Consider the following 22202-nt stretch of genomic DNA (forward strand, 5'->3'; position numbering starts at 1 on the left):
GCTCCCGGAGGCCTGGACTCAGCTTACCAATGTATCCACAAAGAAGGATCCAGGTGGCCTGTCCCCATGGCACCTCAGTGTGGCCAGGTCTCTGAAGAGTGGAGCCACTCAGATCCCAGCCCCTCTGTTTGGCCCTGCAGACCCCCACCATTCGGTCCCATCCACCTCCCCCTCCCATTCGCAGGGCTTCACAGCAGGGCACCAAGCTGGCCCCCTCTTCTGCCAGAATCACTCGCCACCTTTTTCTCAGCCGCCTCGGCCCACCCCACACCTCGTTCTCTCTCTCTCTCATTCACTGATTCACTCATTTCACATATATTTAATCAGTAAATTTAATTCAGTATATTTACCTCAGTAAAAGAGATGGGGTAGAAGATTGCAGCTTCTGGAGCCTGACAACCAGGTTTGAATTCTAGTCTTTCACTCAGCAGCTGTGTGATTTAAATAAACAATTCATCTCTCCATGCCTCAGTTTCCCTATCTGTAAAGTGGGGACAATGAGAGGACCGGTCTTGAAAAGCCGCTGTGAGGATTCAGCAAGTCGGGCTATGTACGAGTGGAGACCAGGGCCTGGCACTCAGCCAGCTCACAGTGTCACAGATTAAATGCTGTGACATGGGGACTCCGAGGTGGCTCAGATACGGCCCTGCCCTCTGGGATCTTCCAATCCCTGGAGCATGAGAAATGTAGACCCCAGCCGTGGGATCCGGGCTAGCGGTGCCTCCACCATAGGCTCATGCCTGCCTGTCTAGCCGCTTGGCCACTCCGAGGGACAGAGGCACTGGGCTGTAAAAAGTCCATCTGGCCGGGCCGGAGAAGGAACCGCCTCCTGCCATTCCTTCCCCGGCCCCCGGCCCAGCCAGCACATTTGCTGTCAGAGGCCAGAGAGGACACCAAGCCCTGCAAAGGCAGGGCTAAGACTGAGGCTGTACGTGCAGAGAGATACATAGAGGGGGCCCACATTCAGACAAACAGACATCTGCAGACAGATCCCTAACATGACAGCTCACACATGGCTCTTAGCATGCGCCAGGCACCGTCCCAGCATCTCACATATATTAATTTATTGGATCCTCACAACAACCTCGTGAAGCACGTCTTATTAATATCCCCATTTTATGGGGCGCCTGGGTGGCTCAGTCGTTAAGCGTCTGCCTTTGGCTCAGGTCATGATCCCAGGCTCCTGGGATGGAGCCCCGCATCAGGCTCCCGGCTCCACGGGAGGCCTGCTTCTCCCTCTCCCACTCCCCCTGCTTGTGTTCCCTCTCTCGCGCTCTCTCTCTCTCTGTCAAATAAAGAAATAAAATCTTAAAAAAAAAAAATCCCCATTTTTCTGATGGGGGAAGTGAGGCAGAGAAGGCTTAGGTAATTCGTTGGAGGCCATACTAAGTAAGTGGCAGACCCTACACTCCAACCCAGGCATCGTGCTGTGGAGAGAGCGCCTCATCATTGCACACGCCTGCAACTCACACACGCAATGACGCAGTCTCCGCTTTACACACGTGGACCCAGAGAACATGCCCCGTGACAGACACGGAGCCCTTCTGGGATGCACAGCCACAAGGGCAAGACAAGGGTGCCCACGCTCACTCACACTCCCCCGGACGCGGGGCTCTGAGTAAACCGCCACTTTACTCCAGACCCCCACCCCGGCTGTAAACAGCCTATGCGCGCAGACCCACACTCAGAACAGGTGCGCCGTGTGCCCGGGGAGCCTGGAGCCCCCACCCCTGCCCCGTCCACACACACAGTCATGGAAACAACATCACATGCACTCTTGCAGAAACTGGTCTCACTCTCAGCTGACTCCTCGCAGGCTCCTCCCCCTTTCCTTTTGAACAGCAACCCCAGGAGGGTGGGGCTTCACCCACATGGTTACCCCGGTGCCTGGCCCAGGGCCTGGCACCTAACTTGCTCTCAACCTGTTCCACTGTCCTCCCTGGGACAGTGTCAGGCCCTTTGTAGGTAAGAACGCTGGCTTTCCGGTCCGGCCCAACATACTGCTCTCAGCTGCCCTCCTCCTGGTGAGGCCAGTGACTTCACCCTTCTGAGCCTCCCCTACCCAGAACATGCCCCCTAGCCGCAGTGGCTTCCTCACCAGTGCTCCAGGGCACGGATGCGCCTGCCTCAGGGCCTTTGCACGCCTTTGCCTGCATGGATCCACATGGCTTGCTTCCTCATTCACCTCCTTCTGGTCTTTGCTTACATGTCACCTTCCCGGTGAGGGTCTTTGTGATCTCACTACTTCAGTTGCAACCCCTCCTCCATGTGCCTCCTCTGCCCCCCCCCGCCCCCACCCTGTCACTCTTGTACACTTAGCCATACATAGCATTATTCCCCCATAGACCACTTCTATTTATCTATTGACTGCTTGTCTCCCCCACTCAAGTGTAAGCTCCATGAAGGTGGGACTGTTTCTTCCCTCCGGTGTCTCTGAGGCCCAGAACAGTGCCTGGCATGTAGTGAGTCTCTGAGGGATGGAGAAAGAGACGCACTGGGAAAGGCGGGTGGTAGTAGCAATACCCTCCTAGGCGCTGCTGGAAGGTGAGGTGAGAAAAATCACATGGGGATATTACTACATGGCACATCTCTTTTTAAAAGCTCACATAGGTGCCGCATGACTGACCTTGTTCTCCACTGTCGGTCTCAGGCAATACCTGGGCGTACTGAGTAACCACAAAAGTTCCGCTGCCCATAACCCCTTCCGCCCACTCTCCTTGGTTCACCGTTGTCGGCCTGGGGCGCATCCTTCCAGGCCTTTCCTGGTCCTTTTTCCTCCCTTGCAAAATGGTTTAGTGAGCACCTACTATGTGCCTGGTATCATTCTAGGGCCTATAAAAGCGAGATTCCTGCCTTCCTGAGTTGACATTCCAATAAAGGAGACAGCAGGTAAGTATAACGTATGGCTTCGGGTGGTGATAGATGCTATGAAGAGACATAAATTCCGGCAAAGGGGGGCAGGAATGACAGGAGGGGGCTGGGGGCCATGAGTCCAGGTGGTTGGGGAGCACTCCAAGGAGGTGACATCTGACCTGAGCGTTGGCGGCTGAGGAGGAGGCAGCCCTGTGGAAATCTGGGGCAGAGCTTTCCCGGCAGAAAGGCCAGTGGATGCCAAGGCCCCAAGGCTGGCATGAAATTAGTGGGTTGGAAAAAGAGCAAGGAGGCCAATGGGGCTGGAGCGGGGTGAGCGGGGGAGGGAAGCAGTGCGGTCAGAGAGGTTGGGGTGCAGAGCACAGGGGAGGGGGCGCTGTGGGGGCTGCAGTGAGCCGGAAGGGTGATGAGAGCCGCAGGAAGATGTTGAGCAGAAGAGAGGCTTGGTCTACGGTGGATTTTTCCTGTGTGCGCGTGATTTTCTCTTGTGATAAAATACACATACACAACATAAGAGATATCATTTTAACCATTTGTAGGTATAGGGTCAGGGGCATTAAATATCCTTGTGCTGCCACCACCATCCAGAGCTCTCTTCATCTTGAAAATCTGTTACTGTTTAATGGGGACAGAGTTTCAAATTTTCACCCCCTCTCCCAGCCCCCGACATCCACCTTTCTACTCTCTGTCTCTATGGATTTGACTACTCGAGGGACTTCGTATAAATGGAATCACACAGTATTTGTCTTTTTGCGACTGGCTCGTGTCACTTAGCATCATGTCCTTGAGTTTCCTCCATGTTGTAGCAGGTGTCAGAATGTCCTTCCTTTTAAAGGCTGAATAATACTCCATTGTATGTATGTGTCTACCGCATTTTCGTTATCCATTCATCATCCATCAATGGTCACTTGGATTGCTTCCAGCTCTTAGCTGTTGTGAAAATGCTGCTACGGACATGGTGTACAAAAATCTGTTCGAGTCCCTGCTTTTGGTTCTTTTGGATTTACACCTAGAAGTGGCCTTGCTGGATCCTATGGCCATTCTCCAATCTGGCATTTGACAAAGGGTGTCCCAGGGCAGTGGGGAAAGGGGCCCCAGGGAAGGGCAGAAACAGGGAGACCAGCAAGCTGCTGCTCACTCACACTGTCCCCAGAACCCTCTGCAGTGGCACACGGAGGTCTCCCTGTCCCCTTCATGATTCCGGCCACTCTGACTTCCGTGCTTTAATCTACCTCCTCCTGGCCCTGGGCGTCAGGGTGGGGGAAAGAGTTCTGATCTGCTTTGAACGAAGAAGAATGAGGCTCGGGCAGGGCTAGGGGTGCTCCTAAGCCGCCTGCCTGAACCCAGGCCCGCCTTGGGGGTGACTGGGGTGTGGGGCCGTACCGTGTCGCTGCGAATCCCCCTTGGGTTCCCCACTCCTGCCAGGCAGGGCTGGGCAGCAGGAGAGCTCATAGCCAGAGAGGTTCTGCTCGTCTGTGTCAAGACACTAACGAGCCTGAAATCCATCCCAGGGCACCCCAGGGCCTGGAGAGCAGTGGGAGGCCGCGCCCTGATGAACTGCCTGCTGCCCGGGAAATCCATTCTGTCACTGGAAGCTGAGGGGGCTCAGCTCTGGGGACCACCCACTACCCTGTATCAAGGCTGGGGTGTCTGCGAGCAGGTTTGGGAGCCCTGAAACCAGTCACCAATGGCCGTGCACCCCTTTCTGTGACTTCTGAGACTCTGCCAGACCAGTCTGAGGGCACACTACCTGCCCCCCGCCCCTGGAAAGCCACAGGCCCCCTTAAGATATTTGCTCAGGAAAATGAATGAGGGAAAGTTTAGGGGATAAAAGGAGGAAATTCTGCTTCCTTGAGCCGGGTCTCCCTGGGCAAATGGGGATGGGACAAGGCCTGACCTGGAGCTCTTGCCCTCCCCCACTGGCTCCCCTCCCTCCTGTAAGCATCCAGGTCCCTCTCTCCCTCCCTCCCTTCCTCCTCCTCTCTCCTTCCCTCTCTTCCCTTCACCCCACCTTACTTCACCACAGTCACATGGACCTCCTTGCTCTCCTCAAACACACCCAGCTATGATCCTGCCTCAGGGCCTTTGCACTTGCTGTTCCCACTGCCTGGAACTCTCTGACCCCTGATTTCACTCCTGCACCTCCTTAAGATCTTTGCTCAAATGTCACCTTTTCTGTGAAGACTTTCTGCCCCCACCCCCACTCCTCCCTTCCCTGATGTGTTTCTCTCCACAGCACTCAGTACCATTCATCACCTGCTGATGATTCTGTTATAATTTATTTACTCATTTACCTTTCTCTTCCCTCAAGATCATACACCCCCTGAGGGCAGGGATTTCTGTTTGGTTTGCTGCCGTGTCTCCAGTGCCTGGAACAGTACCTGGTGCGATGTAGGAGCTCAACAAAAATGCACTGAATGCATGAATTCATGGACCATCTCTCGCCACCACCATTGCCAGTGCCCTGGTCCAGCCCACAGTCATCTGTGTCCTGGATGTTGCCACAGCCTCTACTCTCGTCTTCCCATGTCCAGTGCGACCCCGTTAAGGCAGTTCCCTCCCAGCAGCCAAAGTGAACTTATTAAAATGCAACTCTGACAAGGTCATCTCCTGACAGAAACACTTTAGTGGGTCCCATCTCATGTGGAATGAAACCCACAGTCTATAAGTTGGCCTGAAAGGTCCTACCTGATCTGGTCCCTGGTTACTCTTGGACTCATCGTGCACCCGTCACCCTCCGCTGCAGCCACACTGTCCTCCTTGGTGCTCCAGGAACACTCTGCTCTGACCTCAGGGCCTTTGCAACCACTGTTCCTGCTGACTGGAATGCTCTTCTCTACACCCTTCCGTGTCCAGCTCCATCATCCAACTTGGGCTCATATTGCCTCCTCTAGTAGAAGCCTTCCCTGACTACCCTAATCTCTCTCTCTCTCCCACGTCACTTATTTTGTTTTATTGTCTCCATGGCAAGTCTCACAATTCAAAATTGTTTTGTTTGTGTTGGCTTATCTCCCCAACTAGATTGCAAGCTTTTTGAGAGCAGGCCCTTCTTAGCTCACTTCTTGCAGCTCAGCAGATACCTGACACATAACAGGTGCACAGTACATATTGGTTGAGTAGATGAACGAAGGCATCTAAGAACTTGTAGACATTTTTCTCATTACTCCTCCCCTTGTCCTCATGATCTGGGGATTGTGGTGCCCATTTGACAGGTGACAAGACTGAGTCTCAGAGACGTCAGGCCATGTACCTAGGTCACACAGCTGGTGAGGGGAGCATGTCTGTATGTCCTTTTGTATATCTATATGTGAGTCTACATGTGTCTTTGGGTGCTCAGGTGTCCTCTGGGTGTGTCTCTGGACACCTGAGCATCCCTCTGGATTTCTGCATCCTTCCCGGCGGCTGCTGTGTGCATATCTCTGTTCCTGTATGTGTGTGTGAGTGAGTCCGTGTGTATCTATGTATAATACTAGAAGGAATTTCCTTGTGTCTGTGCATGTCTCTGAGCATGTGTGTCTACCCATCTAGCTCTGTTGGCTGTCCATGCTCCCACTCAGTGGCCCGTCTCATTTCCCAGTCAATCCCAGTCCTCCCCAGGACTCCAGGGGCCCCATGAGCTCCCAGCTATGAGGTCCCTGAGCTCCTAGGCACCTGGGAGCTGGAGCAGAGCAGAGGGACAGGCAGCACCATGCATCCCTGGGACCCCAGAGGCCCCAACCTTTGGATCCCCACCACCCCCCAGGATCAGCTCCCGATTTAAAATTGCCAATCCCAGATGGAGCTGCCGGGAGTCCGCACCAGGCTGGTTCCCATGGTAACGTGGAAGCCGCCAGGCCGTGCTCATAAAACAGGTCATAAAGCAGAGGGATGGAAGGAGGAGTGGGGGCTGCAGGGCTGAGAAGTAGGCCCCTTCCTTTGGAGACCTCACCATCCACCGGCCCGGTTCCCTCTCTCTGCCCCCACCTGTGCACCTGGGGAGAACTCCTGTTGTCTCCTGAGCCTCACCTTTCTTCTCCATGAATGGGAATACATCTGCCCTATGGTACTGCCTCTGGGTACCACATTGCCTGGATCCAAGAAGGCCCTGGTGAAAGGCCCAGCAGGACTAGAGCCTGGGATCGAGTTCTCTGAGCCTCAGTTTCCCCATCACTATAACAGAGAGCTGAGGCGAAACATCGCAGTGAGGGAAAGAAGTGGAGAGCGCTGGATTTACACCCAGTTCTACCCGCAAGCTGTGTGACCTTGGGCAAGGCGCATAAGTCTCTGAGCCAAACTCGTTCACCTCTCAAATGGAGACAAAAAAGTCCTAGGGTTTTTGTGAGAATTAAAGCAAAGTTAGTAAAATATTTAGCATGGTGCCTGGTCCAAAGACTGGCGGTGACTATTAGTAATAATAACAGCTAATAGTCAAATAAATAATGGTATTCTGTGTCAAGTGCTTGTCTAAATGCTTTGCATATAACAATTCACTCCATTCTCACACGTTATGATTATTCCCATTTTCCAGATGAGGCCCCAAGGCACAAGAGGCTGAGCTGCTCGCTGCAAGTTGCACAGCTCCCGGAGGTGGAGCTCCAGTTTAGATCTGGACTTCAGGCTCTCTCAGCCCCAACTTCATACTGCTCTTGCCCCAGGCAGGGCTCCTCCCAGCCCTCCCCATGACACCAGTGCAGAAGTGGGGGGGGGGGGGGCGCTGCAAGGGACCTCCTTGGTGTGCGCCACACAGAGAGGGATCTGAGAGTGTGGGTCTGGTCCTCCGGAAGGGGGCGGTGGCAAGCTGCAAGGACCACAGGGACCGTTTCCTTCTACACCCCACACTCCCATTCCTCAGATGGGGAACTGGCAGCCCAGAGAGGGCTAGCGACTTGTGCAAAGGCACACAGCGAGGTAGCAGCTGCTAGGGTTCAAAGCTAGGTCCCCTTTCCCTGAAGCCAAGTACCCTATTAATAACCCCCCTGCTGCCCAAATATCTCGGGCCACTGGCAAAATTGAGAAGAAAACAAAACCACAGCAATAACTGTGGTAGTAGTTCTCATGTACTGTGTGCCTGGTAGGTCCCTTCACATTGTATTCATTACGAAGTCCTTGCAGCAGGCCCGGAAGCTGTAAGGCACACATTATTATCACCGTCCCCATTTTAGAGATGAGAAAACTGAGGATCAGAGAGGTGGTGGGATCAGCCCCGGGTCTCAGGGCTAGACAGCTGGAGAGCAGAAACGGGGACCCAGACCTGCTGATCCCAGAGCAGTGCACCAGAGCCCAGGCCCCCAGTCCGGGGATCTTTCTGCAGTGTCACTCTGGGGGTGCAGTGTCACGGTGGGGTGCCCATCGGGTGGCCTTGAACTGGCTAGCCAGGGCCCCGGTGGCGGAGTCACTGACAGAGCAGGAGGGGCAACTGGCATTTACCTATTTGGTTTTTTAAAAATTCATTTATTTATTCATTCATCTGCTCGACAAACATTTGCTCAGGGTCTGCTCTCTGCAGGCAATATTTCAGGCATTGTAGAGACAGCAGAGAACAAAACCCACGGTCCCGGCCTCGCGGACCTCGTGTCTGAGCGGGAAGAGGCAATCAACAGAGAAACAATAAAGATGTATGTCAGGTGGTGGTAAGTGCTATGGAGGAAAGAAAAAAAAAAAAAAGGGAAGGGGGAGGAGGGGACGGCACACAGTGGCGCCAGAGGGGCCCTCTCGCAGGGGGTGGCCTTTGAAGGGGATCCGGAGGTGAGGGTGCAAGGCGTGAGGGGACACCCAGAGCAGGGTGTATGGCCTGGCAAAGGGCTGGAGCCCAGGCCCCAGGGGTGGGAGCGTGGCTGGTACGTTGGAGTAGCTGCAGAAGAGGGAGCAAGGGGAGGGTGTTGGCAGGGGGGCAGCGGGGATCAGCGGGAGTCAGGCCTGGCGGAGAGCACAGTCAGATGGGAATCGCCGGAGGTTCTGAGTGGAGGAGTGGAATCATCTGATTTCGTTTTTAAGAGGATCCTCTGGCTGCAGGGGTGAGGAGGTATGGCAGGGGCGAGGGCAGAGGTGGGCTGGAAAGTTATTACAGTGAGTGCAGGACGCAGGAGGCTGGCGCCGCAGGAGTGGAGGAGGTGGTGAGCGAGGGACACCCTTAGACACATGTTTTTTAATTGGAGCATCGCTGACATACCATATTATATTCGCTTCAGGTGTCCAGCATCGTGATTCGACATTTATGTACATCACGCAATGCTCGCCATCAGTCTAGTTTCCATCTGTCGCTGTACAGCGTTATTACAATATTATTGACTATATTCCCTATGTTGTACTTTACATCCCCGTGATGTATTTATCTTGTAACTGGAAGTTTGTCTCTCCTAATGGAAACTAAAGTTGCAGCCACAGGCTCAGGGGAGGACAACCCTGATCCGGGAGGACCCTGGGCTTTTTGGCTTGAGGAAGAATGGAGTTGCCGTTCAGGGAGGTGGGGAAGCCTGCAGGCAAAGCAAGCTTGTGCCCGGGGTTTGGCACATCTCCGTCGGTTTAAGCCTCACTTTATTCCAGCAGTTGTCACCCTTGAGCGAGCATCAGTCACCTGAGAGACTTATTAAAACCCAGAGAGCTGGGCCCCACGGCCAGGGTTTCTATTTAGCAGATGTGGGGCGCGGCCTGAGAATGTGCATTGCTCATCAGTTCCCTGGGGTGCTGAGGCTGCTGACCCCAGGACCTCATCTTGAGAACCACATGATGACCGCATGATGGTTACAGCCAAGAAAATGGAGGCTCAGAGGGGTGAAGTGACCTGCCGACGCCCCATGGCTAGAAGGTGACCGCTCATAAAACCAGCAATTGAGCCAAGCCCTCTTGGGCCCTTGACTAGCTTCTGGCCCCTGACGGGGAGACAAGGGAGCTCCTGGGAGTCTATGCCCAAGACCCCTTTGGCCCCCCAGCCTCCCCACATACACCCATTCAAGGCTGCGTCCTAAGGAAAGGACCCAAAGATCCTCTGGTCTCACCCTTGTTGACGCCATAGGGGCCACGATAAAGTCGGGGAGCAAGGCTGGGGTGCCATGTCCGTTTTCTCCAGCTCCTCCACCCCCTTGGCTTGAGCCTGCCTGGCTTAGCCGAGCCCTGTGCCCACGAGGAAGTCTGGTGAGGTTTGCTGCAAAACACGGCGTCCCCCTCCCCTCATGTCAACACCACTGGCCACATGCACGCAACGCAGTTCTCAGGGGTGCTGCCGGCTGGCCATTTCCAGTTCTCCTCGTGTACAGCACGTGGAGGGGATCTATTTCCTGCCCCTGCAGTTAGGCATGGCTGTGGGGCTTGGCTTAGCCAAAGACCTGGGCGCCCAAGTGAGGCGCGCCTCCTCCCGGTGGGCGCCTTGGGAGGGGTGAGCATTGGCTTTCCCCACCCCTGCCGGGGACACTGGTGGGCTCTTTTCGGGAGAGCCCGAGGGTGTCTTCCGACATGAGGAAGTTGCCTCTGAGCCCCTGGGTGTCTGCCCGAGGCCCTGCCAGCTGGAGACGGACATGAACAGGAGTAGGAAACCCACCTTTGTGTTTTTAAGCCAGGTGTGGGCAACTTCCTCGGGCAGGTAATGAATACTGTAGGCTGGTCACAGGCGCTCGACTCTGCGGCAGACAATGCGTGCGTGAAAGAGCACCTGCCGCTATGTCCTGATGAACGTGTGGTTGTGGGGTTGGGTGGCCGGCCGGCAGGCCTTACGTTAGTTCACCCCGTTCGAAGCCTTGAGGACTGGGGGTTGTGTGTTTTCGCATCATGACCTGGCCACACCGACTACTACACGTTCCTTAGTGACCTTGCTGGTCTAGGTAATGGAACCTGCCTATGCACGTGGGAATGCATCTGACTTTGGCTGGAGATCTTGTGGTTTTCCTCCTGGATCCTCTTCCCACCCTTCTCCCTGCTTCTCTGTCCCGGGATGCTGGCCTTTGGGGACCATGTCAGTGACTTTGCCTGTTCTCGGGCACGGGCCCATGGGGAGCATTTTCAGGACAGGGGAGGAAGGAGGAGGGTAAGGTCGGGGTATTGTTTTCCCAGCTCCCTCCCTGCAGGGTCGTCTCATACTGGCCAACTGAAGGCCACTGCTGCTGTCGGGGGGCTCGCTCTGTCTCCTGATGTCAGCGGCTTCCCTCATACATAATCCCTTATAAATAATGCCTTTATTAAACTCAAATCAAAAGACCTAACTGGATGGTTCCAGCCGCTCCTGCTGGGACCCCGACTGGGATCCCTTTGAAGTACACATGTCTGGGCTCCAACTCTGATCGGGTCACAGAGTTGGGTGGATCATTTCATCTCTCTGAGCCCCCTGGGTTTTCGCTTCGGTGCAATGGAGTAAAAATAGCTTCCAGAGAAGGAAAAGGGGGTTTCATAAACTCTGATGTCTGCACAATGTCATGAGGCATCATAATTAGCGATAGGAAAGAACGGAGGGAGGAGGAGGGAAGGAATCCTCACAACAGCTTGAGGAAGCCTGGGCCATCAGTCCATTTGCCAGTTGGGGACCAAGGCGGAGGCAGGTGGGGTGGGGCTCTGAAAGGGTCTGAGCCCTGGACAAACGGCCAGTGTGGGCATCTCTGTTTCAGTCCCTTCTGGGGATGCTGCTGGAAAGGGGTCCCTGAGAGCAAAGGGCGAGTCCTCAGCCTCAAAAGTGGGCTTTGCCACTCCCTGCTATGTGATCGTGGGCAAGTGACACCACGTCTCTGTGCCTCATCTAAACATGGAGATAAAAAACACCTACCTCGTGTGAGGATTAGAATGTAAGCTGTAGGGGGGCGCCTGGGTGGTTCAGTCGTTAAGCGTCTGCCTTCGGCTCAGGTCATGGTCCCAGGGTCCTGGGATCGAGCCCCGCATTGGGCTCCCTGCTCCACGGGAAGCCTGCTTCTCCCTCTCCCACTCCCCCTGCTTGTGTTCCTGCTCTCGCTATCTCTCTCTCTGTCAAATAAAGAAATAAAATCTTAAAAAAAAAAAAAAAAGAGAATGTAAGCTGTAGGAAAGCAGGCATCATGACTCTCTTTTTGACAGCTGTATGCCTCGTGTCTGACCCATAGCAGCTGCTCAATGTTTAGTGGATGCACAAGTGAGTCAGTGAATGCATTTACATGGAGCGCTTAGCACAGCACCTGCCATTATAGGTATCAAAGGACGGCAGCTTCTGATAAACGACCATTACTATTACCTAAGTCTTGTCTGTGCCTGATTCACAAGAGGCAAGCTGCCCGCTCCATTGCTGCCTGGGCCCTAGAGCCTGCCTGCCTGCCCTGATGCAAGTCCTGGTTCAACCAGTTTCCAACTCTGTGGCCTCTGGTACCTCATTTCAACTTCCTCATGTCGGAGATGAGATCCACGGTGATGCCTGCCTCCGAGCACCGCAGAGGATTGCATGCATCTTCACACCAGCCTGGCAAAGTCAGGACCAGCGAATGCTCTCTGCTCTTTTGCTGGGGGCCAGGCTCTTCAAGCACCAGTGGGCTTGCGGAAATTAGCCCTGGCCTGGGCACAGGGGCAGTGAGCAACCTGCTGGGTGACCTTGGACTGTCCCCGCCCTCCAAGAGCCTCTGCTCTCCCATCTGCTCAGTGGGATGTGGGGTCGAGTGGGGGACCTCTGAGGTCCCTTGCAGCTTGCAACTGCACGCAGACCACTCTTCTGAACAGGCCTACACTTGCCATGCCCTCCACATGGCCCAGAAGATGGGGCATCTGGATGTGAACAGCCCCTGGGCAGGGTGGGGACCAGAGCGCTCCTCACCTACCTGGGCCCGTGCGTGAGTAATGATTTCACAAACAAGTCTACTAAGGCTATCTTTGTCCCTATTATTATTATCATTTCAAAGGTCCCAGGTGGGAGGAAGTCTAGTCTCATGGGAGTGAGGGTTTCTGCCCTTTCCAGGCCCCCCTCCTATGCGCCCCTTTCCCCCACTCCTACCCCAAGCTAGAGCCCAGCTGCTGGGTACCCCAGCCCTTGGCTCCCAAAACTGGGAGATGCATTCTTCATGAGTGCTACTGAGGCTTCCTTTTTTAACCACCAGGAGCTGACTAATGCCCAAGAGTGGCAGTCCCTCCTGCTCCGGGTGGCAGTGCAGGTGGGCAGGAGTATAGATGTGTGAGGTGAGGCCAGCATGTTTGGGACCCCTGTGAGTCCCCAGAGCCTGAACCCAGCCCTCGGACATGTACGTCCTGGTCCCATCCCTCTGTCAGGTCTCCTGTCTTCTCAGCTGCATCCCCCTTGGACTGTCCACCCCCTTCTGAAGCTCTCCTGCCTCTCTCTGAACCTCAGCCTTTGCTGAGTCTCCACATCCTTTCCTGGATGTCATCCTGTCCCCTCTCTGAGCCCATCCGTCTCCCTCTCTGGGTGTCTGCCCCCACTCTGCCTCCCTCCCACTTCCTGTAGCAGACCCTTGGTCCATGCTGGCCAGGCTTGGCTGTGGGGGACTCAGCCCTGCTCTGGGAGTCGGAAATCCCGGCTCAAGACTCAGCTCAGCAGCTCATAACTCTTAGCAACTCATAACTCATAACTCTTGTGCAGCTTTTGTCCCCATTCAGGTCTCCATTTCTCTCTCTTTGTAATAAGAGGGTTGGGCCAGATGAGTGAGAACGTCCCTTCCCACACTGGGCAGGGGCATTTCCCTAGAAACCTCAGACCCTTCTGATTGGGTGGGACCCAGGCACTCCAGTGACCTTTCTTCAATGGAGTTGGTCCCTCCCCAGAGTTCCCCTCCCCTGAACAGCAAGGGCCCTCTCAGCAGCTGTCTCCTTGGTGTATTTTTGGAATTGTCCTGTTGCAAGAGTGGTTCTAACTTCCCTTTCCTGAAATCAGCAGTGTCTGGTCCAAATGGGCCCTCATTTGGTTTGGTTCCCATATTTTGCATCTTGCACAATCTAAAAACTTATCCGAGGAGTGTGTGTCTCTAGACATTGGCCAAGCACCCTCCCCATAAGTTCCCCTGGCCAGTTAACTTAGCTCAGCGAGGGCACGGAAGGCTGCAGGAACTGGTTGTGATGGGCTGGTGGAGGATTTGGGGACTCTCGGGTGCCAGGGCCAAGTCTGGTTTCTGTGGCAGCTACGAACACCCACCACTCAGCCCTCCTGCTATTTGGGGCATGTTTGACCCACAGCCCCAGCTGCTGCCCCTTGGGCTACACCACTTTGCTCAAGCTGGGTCCCCCGCTTCCTGGGGGCTGTCCTCAGCCCTCGACTGTGCATGATGGGGACACCAAGGCCAGCCCATCCTGGAAAGCCACAGTACTCCCCCAACAACGACTTCGGCTCAAGGACTCCCCATCAGCATGGCTGAAGCCTTCTTGGAATTGGGCTGCTGTCTGGGACTCTTCCTCCCCCATCTACCTTCTCCCCCACTCTCCAGCCCCAACGGTCAGACCTGCGTCATTACAATTTGAAACCTGTCCCTGTCTTCAATCTCCCTCTCTCCCAGAATCTCTTGCGTGTCGAATCCAATCCTGAAGCCTGCTTTTCAGTGCACCACACTAACACAGTCATCAGCCTCGAGGCTGTGAGGTGATGTCACTCAGCAAGCGATCACAGCAACTACTGATATTTCAGGGGCACCTATTGTGGACCAGCCGGTATCTTCTCCAACCCTTCCTGCGACCCCACGAGGGAGCCACTCGGACCAGAGGACACTGAAGATCCGAGAAGGAAGTAACTTACTCAAAGCCACAGTCAGAAAATGACTCGTCTCCAAAAGTTACTATTACTCTGTCTCACTCTCTGTAGGACATCCTCGGGACTACGGGCACCGAGTCACTCTTCGTTAATGGTGGCGTGCCCCTCCTCGTCCCTGGCAGCTAGGATGCTGTCAGTAAATATATGCCGAACTCACACATAAATAAATGAGCGGCAAAAGAGCTGTGAACAATGGCCAAGTGGCTTATCCACACTGCAAAAAGGCCATACTTCGGCTGTAAAAAGAAGCTTTTGTTTGAAAGTCCTCAGCCCTGGTGAAGCATGAGGGTGTGAATTTGAGTTTCTCTATGTATTAAAAGATACTTACTTTCTCTTTCACTTCTGTTCTCTCCATATAGGAAGCCGAGTAGAGCAATGCAAGGAATCCGCCCAATCTAGTACGACTCTGGGCTCTGCCACCCACAACTTTCTGGGCCTCAGTTTCTCCATCAATAAAATGGGGGTCGTAATGTCTCCTTCATCAAGTGCTGGGCGGTGAGAGGATTGAGTGGGCACACAGTGGGTCCTGTTCTCCTCCTACCAGCTCCTGTTAGCCCACCGAGGTTGGGCAGAGCCAAGCTTGGGCTCAGGGGGGACGTATTGTGGCTCCAGTGGCTGGAACATCAGTCCGCAGAGGGGCTCAGGAAGCCCAGGGTTGGCAGCCTGCTCCCTTCCCCCAGCTGTGTGGTGGCATCCTGCCAGCCTCCCTGAGCCTGCGGGCAAGGCTCTGGCCCCTGGCTGGCCCAGTTTCTGCCGACAGCAGAAGGACCCAACGTGAGTGACTGCGTCAACACCAGTTTTCTGCAGCTGCCCTCGGGCCAGTGGGCCTGACCAGATTAGTAACTGGACCAGAGTCCTCGCCTTTGAGAGTGTCAGGGGCTCAGGGACTCAGCGCTGGCTGTCCCCTCCCTCTGCCGCCGGAGACCTTGGTGTCCGCTCTTCCAGCCTCCTTGGCCCTCACTTCGTAAACGGGGAAACTGAGGCCCCAAGAGGGGAAGGGTTTCTCTGGGGTCAAATACTCAGTGTCAGAAGAGGAGTTAGAATCTACATTTGCTAGCTTCCACCTCAAGGGCTCATTCATTCGTTCATATTCTGTGTCCTGGCTCTAAAAAATATATCTCAATTCTGTCCACTCTCCCCCCACCGCTGTCGTCCCCATGGGGCCAGCCCCTGAGCGCTCTCACCTGGGTGGCTGCAGGAGCCCCCGTCATTTTTCACAGAGCAACCAGAGGAGTTTTTTAAAAAAATAAAAATTAGATCATGTTACCCCCTTGCACACTCCTAGTTTCCTGTCTCTCTCACAAAGTCTAAGGCATTCCTAAGGATGCACCACGCCCTACGGATCTGGCCCCTGCCCCTCTGGTCCTTCCTCTACCTGCCCTCCCCATCGTTGAACTTGGTTCCAATCATGTTGGCTTCCTCAGTATATCTGGCAGATTCCAAGTTGGTCCCATCTCAGAGCCTTCCTATGTGCTGTTCCCTCTGACTCGAACACTTGTCCCCCAGCATCCCCATGACGGGTTCCTTCCATCCTCCCCACCTCAGGGCAAACATGCCCCCTCAGGCAGCCCCCACCCAGCCCCAGCTGCTCTCTGCTCTGCTAGCCTGCCTTATTTCCTCCCCATGCACGGCTTCATCCTGGTGACTCTGTCAGTTTCTCTGCTTATTTGTTTATCGATGGAGCCCCCGCAAGAATGGAGCTTCCCAAAGGCAGAGTTTTGTTTTTGTTTTTGTTTTTAAGATTTTATTTATTTATTTGACAGAGAGAGAGAGACAGCGAGAGAGGGAACACAAGCAGGGGGAGTGGGAGAGGGAGAAGCGGGCTTCCCGCCGAGCAGGGAGCCCGATGCGGGGTTCAATCCCAGGACCCTGGGATCATGACCTGAGCTGAAGGCAGACGCTTAGTGACTGAGCCACCCAGGCACCCCCCAAAGGCAGGGGTCTTATTCTCCATTGTGGCCCCGGTGCCTAAAAGAAGCTCTGGCACAGAGTAGGTGCTCAACAGATATTTCTTGGATGGATGGGTGGATGGATGGATGGATGGATGGATGGATGGATGGATGGATGGATGGATGGGTGGATGAAAAGACCAAGTAATAGGTGTTGGTGGATGTGGATAGAGAAGGACTAATCTTGGGGGAAAATTACCCAAAGAAAAAAGTCTACTTATATTTCCTCACTTAATCCCACTTCGTCTGTGAGTAGTACCCTTCTTCTCTTTCCTAGGTCTCCTTCTGGGCTCCTAGTGGCCCCTCTCTGATGTTTGCTCTCTCTTGCTATTGACCCAGCCCTATTTTCGGGAAAACTAATTCACACCCAGGTGCGATAGCAGAGCACTCCCATTCAAAGGAAGTTTTCCTTTTCTGCTTCCTTCCAAGGTTGGAGCCAAAGAAATGAATAGCTAATGGTGGCATCTCTGCAACCAGTGAGGTTGTGGGACGGTCCTGACTTGGCAAGATCAGATCCAGCATGCAGCTATCCCTCTGTCTCAGGTGAGGGTTGGGTGCCCACTCCCAAGTCAGGCGAGACTACACAGCCTTCTGGATTTTTCTGGTCTCTGTCACCTCACTCCCCTCCCTCGCCCACCACTTTCCCAAGATAAATCAACCAGGTCAGTCAACACGTTTTGATGAAAAAGAAACAAGTTAGTCTTTTGACTCGACAAAGTGGGCCTTTCTTGAGGCAGAGGGGCTGGGGCAGTCGGGAGCATGTGGAATAAGCGCCACTGGGCCAAGACAAGGCCCCTTTTGTGTCCAGGGACAAAGATAGAGTGTCCCGGCAAGATGGGGCCAGGGCCTTTCCAACACCAGCTCCGGCAGCCGGGATTGGCTGGCGGTCAGACAAGTCCACCCCGTGACTGGGCAGCCCAGGCTCCTAGCCACCGCCCCATCCCCCTTTGGCAAACAATTGGGTGGGAATTCAAATAAATCATGAAACCAGACTCTCTACCCTGTCTTGGCCACCTGGTACGCATGGAATCGGGAAGTCTCCTAGCTCACAGACCTGGTACTTGAGGGGTTGAGAGGCCCTGAAGCTTCCACGACCTTTGGAGATGAACAGCCTTCTTGGGTTTGATTCCAGGTCAGATGCCCTTGGACGAGTCACCCCACCTCTCTGGTACCCATCTGCAAAATGGCACAAGAATAATTCACCGATGGGCGCCTGGGTGGCTCAGTTGGTTAAGCGACTGCCTTCTGCTCGGGTCATGATCCTGGAGTCCCGGGATCGAGTCCCGCATCGGGCTCCCTGCTCGGCGGGGAGTCTGCTTCTCCCTCTGACCCTCCCCCCTCTCATGTGCTTTCTCTCTCTCATTCTCTCTCTCTCAAATAAATAAATAAAATCTTTAAAAAAAAAAAAAAGAATAATTCACCGCCGGCCGTTGTGTGGACTCAGTGAGATGGCATCTCTAAAGAATAAGGAACATGCCTGGCACAGGGAGGGCACTCAGTCATTGTGATGCACAGGACTTCAGTTCACATATCACTCTACGTCCACCACCTCATTACGTGCTCAGAATGCCACCCTCCAACCCTCTCTAAGGAGGCAGGATAATCAAATCTATTGGCTGAAGAAGAAACTGAGGCTTGAAGGAAATTTAGAGAATCTGAATCCCTGGGGAGCTGAAGTATTCTGGAAGGGCATAGGTTGAGAGATGGTGAAAGAGGTGCCGAAATATTGCCAGAGCCAGAGACTACTGCTGGCCCCACACCTCCAGGCCTTTGCACGTGCTGTGTCCTCTGTAGGAAATGCCATGTCCTTTTCTGCGGGGAAACGGGGGCAGGTTCATGCTGCCTTGCCTTTTCAGACTCATCTTAGCCCAGGGAAGGAGGAAAGTTACTCTTCTTGCGAAATCTTTTGTCCTATTTAAAACGTTTGCTGTGTGGAAAAAATTTTTAATAGAAGTAGTGTATGGAATGTGTTTATTTAGCAGATATTTACTGAGCACCTACTATTCATCAGACATGGTGGAACTGCTGTGTCAGACAACTTGGTCAGGGGGCGCCTGGGTGGCTTCATCCGTTAGGCAGCTGACTCTTGATTTCGGCTCAGGTCATGATCAGGGTCGTAGGATGGAGCCCGGCACGGGGCTCTGGGCTCAGCGGGAAGTCTGCTTCAGGATTCTCTCCCTCTCCCTCTGCCCCTGCCCGCTCACATGCTTTCTCTCTCTCTTTCTTTCTTTCTTTTTTTTTTTTTTTTAAGATTTTGTTTATTTATTTATTTTGAGAGAGAGAATGAGAGACAGAGAGCATGAGAGGGAGGAGGATCAGAGGGAGAAGCAGACTCCCTGCCGAGCAGGGAGCCCGATGCGGGACTCGATCCCAGGACTCCAGGATCATGACCTGAGCCGAAGGCAGTCGCTTAACCAACTGAGCCACCCAGGCGCCCTCTCTCTCTCTTTCTAAAGTAAACAATAAATTTAAAAATCTTAAAAAAAAAAAAAAAGACAACTTGGTCAGAGAGGGCTGATGGAGAGGTGACGCTGGGGCAAGAGGGAGCCAAAGAAAGTGAGGGACTGAATCATGGGAAGCCTGAGGGAAGGGGGTGGCCAGGTTAAGATTTTCTATAAACAGATGAATCCTTGGCCAAGAGAAAGTTCTGAGGCTATTGCTCTTACTGACCAGTAAGCTCCAACAGCCTGGATCCCCAGGCCTGACAGAGAGAATGCTGTGTTGAGGTCCCAATGCTCTTCCTCTGCCTGCTTGTGTCTCCTTGGCAGATCTTCTTCCCCATGGCCCTAGTCACTCTAGTAGAAGGCGGCAAGAAGAGCTTGATCCAAATACTGGGATTGTTCTCACCTGTCCCAATGTACTCACAATGAGATCAGAACTAGCCTCTTCCTCCTTCTCCCTTACTACCCCAGCCCAGCCCAGCCCACTGAAGCATGGGGCTTGGGGGAAGTGGGGGGAAAAGTAGCCACCAGAGGACAAGGAGCCCCACCCCATGTCTCAAGAAGATGTATCCTGGGCACCTGGGTGGCTCAGTTGGTTAAGCGACTGCCTTTGGCTCAGGTCATGATCCTGGAGTCCCAGGATCGAGTCCCGCATCGGGCTCCCTGCTCGGTGGGGAGTCTGCTTCTCCCTCTCCCACTCCCCGTTTGTGTTCCCTCTCTCGCTGTGTCTTTCTCTGTCAAATAAATAAATAAAATCTTAAAAAAAAAAAAAAAAGATGTATCCTCCATGAGGTTGGGAAACTGAGTCCATCTGACCTGGTTCCTGGGGGCCCCCAAGGCAGGGGGGTGCCCCGGCCTTGCGGGTCAGACAAGCTGGGCATGGCCAGATGTGGGGGGCCGTGAGCACTGGTCAACATGCCTGGGGGCTCTCAGTGTCACCTTATCCAGTGGAATTTGGAGGCTTAGAATCTCAGAGTCCTCGGTATTAGAGTAATAACTTAGAAAGTTATTTTAGAGTGTTGCATTAGAATTGTGTACACATAATATAGAAATGTCATATCATCTTAGCAGCTTAGATTAGAATGTTTTGTTACAATATTTTATAATAATATTGTAGCAGGACCTTACGTAATGTTATGTGTTAGAGTAGTGTGTTGCTTTGGAGTGTTAGATTAGAATGTGGGTTAGAACTGTCCTAAAATGCTGAATTAGAATATTAAGCTGTGTCAGAATGTTACATTTGAATGTTCTAAGAGTGTATTAGAGTGTTACAATAAAATATTGTGTCGGAATGTTTTGTTAGCATGTTTTCTTAGGATAGCATGTTGAATCTTAAAATCAAAAGCCAGCTCCTTGGAATTGTTGGGTGCTTTGATGGAGTGCAGAGTGACTCCTGGCCTGGAAATCTCAGGAGGCTGGATTGGGGTGCAGCTCACACTGACTCTTTCCCCAACTCTTCCTCTCCTGGGGCCTCAGTTTCCCCATTTTTCAGACAAGGGCTGTTGGACGGTGTGTTCTTTCAAACCTCCCTCACACTGAATGTTTATGGGGCTCTGAGTGCTGGAATCTCACCCTTTCCCTCCTCCCGGGCAGGAAGTAAGAATTGTGGTTAACAATGAGGTTGATCTTATCAGGAATGAATGACTTTCTGGGAGTAAACAGCTTCCTCACTGACAGGAAAAGTAAGAGAATCAAGTGACCAGGGTGAGAGAAACTCCAGGCAGCCAGTTCTTAGGGCCGCCAGCCAACTGCTCGCTGCCTTCCTAAAGGCACAGGGGTCCCATCCCTCCCCAAATCAGGGATGAACCAGGGACCCCATCTGCCGCCACCGGAAAGAAACACTCCCCACTGCCCCACAGCCCAAGCCCTCTCCAGACCCCATGGCTGGCCACAGTCCCCGCCACTGACTAGAGGAAAGAGCTGTTGAGTTCTGAGCCCACCCTCCTCAGCCCTTGGCCATACCCCCACCATCTTGCAGTTCTGCCCCTTCCCCATGTGGGTCAGGCCCCTTTAGAAGTAGGCCTTGGACAAGTGGTTTGAGCAAAAATATCCTGCGGTTGGCCTCCTCAACCCCAACCCTCACTGCCCCTTACTCCTGAGAAGAGAAATCATGTGAGGCCAGGGTGGCCTGGGAATATCCACACGCTCACGCAGACTCAGTTACATAGATTTCCAGGGTTTTCATTCACCCCCTCCCATAGATCCCAGTGGCCCATGATCTAAGACGTTAAGGGGGTTAAGAACATGTCCAACAGACCAACTAATGGCCATTAGTACTCTTGTGTAAGCCCCTTCCTCTTCTGAACCTGTGTCCTCCACTGCAGAATGGGACTGAGGGCTTTGAGCTTATTGGGCATGGTGGGTATGAACTTGAGATCACATCTGCAAAGCATTTAGCTTGGTACCTACCAAGGGGCAAGTGCACTGAGTTTGTTGAGATGGAGGTTGTCCAAACATGGGCACACCCCACACCCTTACCCCACCCGTGCCTCTAGTCTGGCGTCCAGGCCCCTGCCTCTCTGCATGTTCCAGTCTGGAGAGTCACATCCATACCCATGGTCGTCCTGAGATGAAAGGGGAGATCCATAGGAGGAAGGGAGCCAGGAGTCCCTGTGCCGAGAAGAAGGCTTCCCTAGGAAGTGAGCCTGATAGGTTTTGCTGAGACAAGTCTCTTGGTACCTACAAGGGCATCTGATAAGGCACACAGACCTTGAAACCTGGAGTCAAGAGGCTGGGAAAGGTTCTAGACCCACATTGCTTCACTGGCTGACCTCTTCCTATCTCATGGCTTTGTATATCTTATCTGTAAAGTGAGTCTTCTTTCTTGGGCCATTGTGGGGGTCAAATTAAGTGCTATAACTCTCACACCCAGAAAAGGTCCTCCGTGGCCTTGTGTGGTGTGAGGATGGAGAGTGCAGAATGTGGTGCAGAAATGAGGAAGCAAGGGAGGGGGGAAAGGGAAAGTTTGGGGGGAGTAGATAACTTAGAGGACCTGCCATGTTATGGGCCTTCCCTGGGGCAGTTTCCCGGGCAACTTACAGAACTAGCTTGTCGGTGAGCAGTCAGCAGACTTGAATCTGAATGCCAGCTCAGCCATTAACTTTTGCTGTATGACCCCCCGCTGGTCCCCTGCCCTCTCTGGGCCTCAGTGTCTTCATAGGTAACACGAGCCAGTCAGACTGGGTGACCTCCACTGGTGCACCCTCCCTCGGGCCCTTGGACTCCTTATTGTGCAGCCACAGTGCTTGGCTGGGGAGATTCAAGTTGCCCCCA

This window comes from Mirounga angustirostris, unplaced genomic scaffold (assembly GCF_029215605.1).
Source record: "Mirounga angustirostris isolate CCGP_5_RB_7025 unplaced genomic scaffold, mMirAng1.0.hap1 SCAF_10, whole genome shotgun sequence".
Taxonomy (NCBI): domain Eukaryota; kingdom Metazoa; phylum Chordata; class Mammalia; order Carnivora; family Phocidae; genus Mirounga; species Mirounga angustirostris.